Raw genomic sequence first — 6,448 nt, 5'->3', positions numbered from 1 at the left:
GAGTGATCCCAATTTGATCTGAGAAATGAAAGTAAAGTGACATCTTGAACTGATAAAAAGGGAAGATGAATGCCAGTTGAACTGTGGGGAAATAATAATGCTAATCTATGCTTGCAGAATTAGAGAAAGGGATGAGGAACTAGAAATTCTCTCATGTAATACAATGTTTTTACATGCTGCAGCAATTATTTTAAAACATCTGTTCATTAAATGCATTTGGGTACTTAGTGACTGGGTACAAAAGGTTCCAGACTTTTGATCCTGATCATCTGAGCTTATAAGAACTGTGGCTGATGTTATAAGTTCACTGGAGACCATCTGAGCCTTTGGGTTCATTCTGGGCCCAAGAACAAATCTCTTTTTGACATGACCCAAACAAAATTCCACCACATACTTTGGGTTGCCAAGTTTACATCTATTCTGAGAGGTTGTATGCGCAGAGTGATAAATGTAATTGGTCAGATCTCTTCTCCGGATACTCGATGTACTCCATCAGACTGGATTGTGAAGTGGGCACAAAGCTGATGTTGAATGAAAGTTTTATGATGAAATGAAAGTTGCCTGCCTGATGAGCATGATTGTTCAGTGCTAGAAGATCTGATTGATCTGTTTCTGAATGTCATCTCCAACCTCATTTACAGTTGCATGACATGGAGTACAACATTTCCGCAATTTATATAAGGTAATCCAAGTAATAACAAGTCTGTCAAATGACTCCTGATGTAATTTATAGAGACTTTAGAATCTTGGTTGCTTAGTCCCCAGCCCGACTTTACCCTACATATCAACCACCAGGACATTGTAGTGCGAGAGTTCAAGGAAGGACTGGTAAAGTTTTAGAAAATAAAAGGTATTAGATGTGTTAGCAGGTTTAAACATGGGAAAATATCCAGAGCTTGATGAAATGTTTTCCCCATGGCAGAATTTTCTCAAGGGCATGGGTTTAGGGTAAGGACTAAGAAATGGAGCAAGGAGGTTCTACTGCAGTTGTACAGGGCCCTGGTGAGATGGCACCTGGAGTATTGCGTGCAGTTTTGGTCTCCTATTTTGAGGAAGGACATTCTTGCAATTGAGGGTGTGCAGCGTAGGTTCACCAGGTTAATTCCCGGGATGACGGGACTGACATATGATGAAAGAATGGATCGACTGGGCTTATAATCACAGGAATTTAGAAAGATGAGAGGGGATCTTATAGAAACATAAAATTATTAAGGGATAGGACAGGCTAGATGCAGGAAAAATGTTCCCCATGTTGGGAGATTCCAGAACCAGGGGTCACAGTTTAAGAATAAGGGGTCGGCCATTTAGGACTGAGATGAGGTAAAACTTTTTCAGACAGAGAGTTGTGAATCTGGAATTCTCTTCCACAGAAGGTAGTGGAAGCTAGTTTGCTGGATGTAATCAAGAGAGTGTTAGATGTAGCTCTTCGGGCTAACGGAATCAGGGGATATTAGGAGAAAGCATGAACAGGGTACTGATCCTAGATGATCAGCCATGATCATATTGAATGGCGGTGCTGGCTCAAAGGGCTGAATGGCCTACTCCCGTACCTCTTTTCTATGTGGAGCGGATCCGAGCAGAATTTTTTTTCACACAGTGGATGGAATCCGACTGCACTGCCTCAATTGGTAGTGGTGGCATTTAGTAAGTATCTAGATAAGCACTTGAATTGCAAAATCAGAAGGCTATAGACCCAGTGCTGGTAGATGAGATTGGGAAAGAACTTGATTGTTGAAATAACTTGAAAGAACTCAATGCCTTGGCCAAAATGATGCCAAATATGAATGTTGATGCAAACATGTGCAGATAAATTGGAAACCATATTGAGACAAATTCAGCTGCTGTAGTGCGCAATGAATAACACTCTGCAACTTAATTTTATGGTTATAGTTCTAGACAATAAACAATGCGTGTATACATTTTCCTTGAACAGAAATTGGTTCCTTGAACAGAAATTATAGAAATTGGTCATTGATTTTTGCAGAAAGCTAGCTAATCAAAAACAAACATAATTAGAATTTAACTAGGTGTCTTAGTCATTATATGTAATAACAGTTGATACTTGTGACAAGGTAATGATAAGGTAACTAAATAAGAGAATTGCAGGAGAAAGAAATATGTTAAGAAAAAGTTAAAAAATAACCATTTCACCAAAGAAAAATAAATGCACATAGCAGACAGAACATAAGGTATGTTGATACGCTGAGAAGAGGGAGAAAGTGTGTGGCAGATAAATAGCATCAAAGAGTTGCTGAACCGAGTAATCCGTTTCTCTGTTGTTACTTTCCATTGATAAGGATTCTGATAACATAAAAGTCAAATATATTATCCTTCATGATGCTGTAGTTTAACAATTATAGAATTTCCAATGCAGAATTAGTCGTAAAGAGATAAAGCTCAAAATAAGCTCTCACCCCACTGAATGTACACCAACCATTGAGCACCCATTTTTACATGAATCCTAAATTAGCCCAAATTTATTCCCCTATATTCCCAGCAACTCCCCTCCAGATTCTTCCACTCATCTGCACACCAGAACAAGTTACAGCACCCAATTAACCTGCCAACCCACATATTTCTTGTCTTGGAATGTGGTGAGGAACCAGAACATGCATTGAAACCCACACGCTAATGGAGAGAGTGCACAATCTCCACCCAGACAGCATTGGAGGTCAGGATGGAAATTGAGTCACTGGATCTGTGAGGCAGCAGCTCTACTAGATACACATTATGATGTCCAGCGCTGTATTATGAATTTTGAATTTAAAAAAGAATAAAACATAACAGTTTATAAATTTGATTTCCCAAGGATTGAAATACTAAGCTCAGAATGGTAAGGCTTTGTAATGCAGTAATGAGTTGAGAAGATGAGAAGGTGGATTTGACTATCAGATTATTGGGAGCAAAGAGAAATAGATTATAGGATGGTGTGGTCAGAGAGCGCGGTGGGAGTTTGCAACCTTCATGTGGTCCGCCCTGTTTCAACCAATGCAATCAACCTGGCGTGCACAATCAAATAAGATCAAATAGAACAAGTAGTCGTACAACATTAGGCTGTGCACGCCATACGCAAATAGAAGTGGTCAGAGAGCAAAGATGAATTTTGAAGCAGTGAGGCATCAGGATATAAATCAGTAATGATGCACCAACAATCTTAATACAGAATGCAAATTATTATTGATTAAGATTACACTTGCTTAAGATTAGATCAACTGGGGAGAGGCATTTTTGTTCAAGAGGAGAGGAGGGTGTAGTATAAATCTTTACAGTTTCGTGCAATTCCAGTGAGAAATGTTCACTGCTGGTAAATCCTTAATTTAAGGAATTAAAACAAAAAGTAAGTGCAATAATGGTTCCAGTTTAATAATAATTGCCTTGAGGGAAATTTTTGCAAAATCCTATGTTAATAATTTGGATGAAATACTAATGTTGGTTTCTGGTTTTGAGGATTGAACTTTTGTTCATTAATGGAAAGAAAAACTGAATAAGCAATGTAATGTACAGCTGGTTACAATTACTTACCTTTCATCCAATTGCTAGATCTGAACATAAATGAAATCCTCAAAATGTACTCTTGCAGGTGTTATTTATAAATTATGATCTCTGCCACTGAACAACCACCTTTCCGTGTTTTTAGGATGGGAATGAGATGGATGGTTTGCTTTGTCAGGTTGACACACAGTCAAGTTCAAGTCCTCGGCTTTGAGGTGAGGTTCAATTTATAGTGCATTGAAGCACAATGACCCATACAATAAAATATAGCTAGGAATGGAAGAACACTACCAAAACTCTGATGTAAGTTTATTATGGAGCCACCTATCCCCATTCCCTGTGTGGTACAAATAACTATTCCTGTTCCACCTGCCAGTCATGGAAAGCAAACTTGTAAATGTAAACAAATATTTATTGAGATGAAGTAGATGAGGTTGTGGAAAAACACATCCATTGTGATATTTTTGGCTGAATTTAAGTTAGATTTATTAAACCCTTGTCTTTACATTGTTTAGCAGGTGTCCATCTTGTGATAGAGACAAAGTGCTGGAGTAAGTCAGCGGGTCAGGCAGCATCCCTGGAGCAAATGGATGGGTGACATTTCGGGTCGGGACTCTTCTTGTGTGTCAGGTCGGGGGGAGTCTGGTTTGCCAGGTGAGGATGGGACTGTGGACCCCCAGCAGGACCAAAAACAAGACCTGTCAAAGGGCGGATGAGCTTTTAGCAATCCAACGGCCATCCACACTTCAGTAGAAGCTCCGATCACTGTCATACATAGCATTGTAAGGAATAATGATAAAGCACACACACCAAAATCTTACACTTGCAGCTGCGGAAGTCCACAGGAACTGGAGGACAGAGATGTGTGGTGCGTTCATCACCATTCCTATCGGAAACCAGTGCCACTGCGTCGCTAATGTTTTTAACAATGATGAATGAAAGGACTCTTCTTCAGACTCATCTCTGGAGGAAAAGGGTGGGGACGTTTTAGGTTGGGATGCTTCTTCTGACCCTTCTTCAGCTGTCCATCTTGCTTTGCCAGAGGGACGTTTAAATCAAAGCCTGCAAGATTTGTGTGGCACCTTGGTGGGCAAGACATAAGGACAGGCTTCCAATCTGGAGATTTTCTGATTGGCAGAATAAATGTCCAAGATATATGAACACATGATTGAAGGGTTCATGGGGGTAGGGCACTTCAACATTCCAAAACAGGGGGAGTTCACACAATAGTCAAGTCAAGTCAAGTTTATGTGTCACATACACATACGAGATGTGCAGTGAAATGAAAGTGGCAATGCTCGCGGACTTTTGTACAAAAAGACAAACAACCAAACAAACTATAAACACAATCATAACACACATATACCTTTACATAATAAATAATGGAAGGAAAAACGTTCAGTAGAGTTAGTCCCTGGTGAGATAGGCGTTTACAGTCCGAATGGCCTCTGGGAAGAAACTCCTTCTCAACCTCTGTTCTCACCGCATGGCAACGGAGGCATTTGCCTGACCGTAGCAGCTGGAACAGTCCGTTGCAGGGGTGGAAGGGGTCTCTCATGATATTGTTGGCTCTGGAGTTGCACATCCTGATGTATAGTTCCTGCAGGGGAGCAAGTGAAGTTCCCATAGTGCGTTCGGCCGAATGCACTACTCTGCAGAGCCTTCTTGTCCTTGGCAGAGCAATTCCCAAACCAGATGGTAATGTTCCCGGACAAGATGCTTTCCACTGCCGCTGCGTAGAAGCACTGGAGGATCCTCGGAGACACTCTGAATTTCCTCAATTGCCTGAGGTGGTAAAGGCGCTGCCTTGCCTTACACGAGTGCTGAGGCGTGTGATGCCCATGTCCTATCCTCGGAGATGTGGACTCCCAGATATTTAAAACAGTTCACCTTATCCACAGGATCCCCATTTATCCTCAATAGATGATCATTCCAAATATTTTATTATATACACCTTTCCTGAATTTGACATGAGATAAATCATTTAAATGTATGTAGAATTGTTGTGCCATTCCTGGATTAGATTTAGATTACTGAAAGTGGCAACAAAACCTCTTATAATTATGAATATGCAGTGATAATACAGAAAAAACAAGTCAATTTCAACTACAATAACCGAGACTTCTCAGCATGAAGGAAAATGTTTCCTTTAATACATTTACGTATATCAAAGAAATCAAGGGATATAATGATGTGACATTTAAATGGTGTTTGAGGCAAAAGGTCAGCTGTGAACTTGTTGAATACTGGAGAAGGTTTCAAGGACTTAATAATCTATTTCTGCTCGTTCGTTACAGGCAGCAAATTTATATGCCACTTTTGTTTAACAATTGCTCAATTATTTGCCTATGTAATAATAATTACTACACTCTGAAAAGTAATTTATAAGAATCATTTTGAAAATGATACCTTGCTACCACCAGGGGCGCCGCACGATTGGCAGCCTCCCCAACAGTGTTTTTTTGTCTTTTTTTTAATTTTTAGTGTGTGTGTTAAAGGTTTGTGTAAATGTTCTCCGGCTTGTTTTATGTGGGGGGGAGGGGGAAACTTTTTTCAGTTTCTTACCTTGCCGGAGATGCGATTGTTTTCCGGGTCACATCTCTGGCCGCTCTGCGGCCTATCATCGATGGAGCTGGAGGCCTCCTCGGACTGACTTCAGCACCATCGCAGAGCGTGGATTTAACATCGGAGCCGATCCCTCGCCTGGGATTGCTCCAACTGCGGCCTGCGGACTTACCATCAAAAGCTCGCAGTCTCGGGAGAGGCCGAGTTGGGAAGTTCCAACGACGCAGAGGCTTGACCAGCCCCGACCCGGGGTCCGATTGCCCGCGAAGGGGAGCTGACATTCTCCCCAATGCAGGAGCTGATCGCCCCAATGCGGAGGGCCCAAACGCCGCCGGCTATGGGAGTCAACGGAGGGCTTGACGCCCCCAACCACGGGAGAGCATAGAAGGGA

This window comes from Leucoraja erinacea, chromosome 4 (genome assembly GCF_028641065.1).
Source record: "Leucoraja erinacea ecotype New England chromosome 4, Leri_hhj_1, whole genome shotgun sequence".
Taxonomy (NCBI): domain Eukaryota; kingdom Metazoa; phylum Chordata; class Chondrichthyes; order Rajiformes; family Rajidae; genus Leucoraja; species Leucoraja erinaceus.
This window is presented reverse-complemented; position numbering follows the sequence as displayed.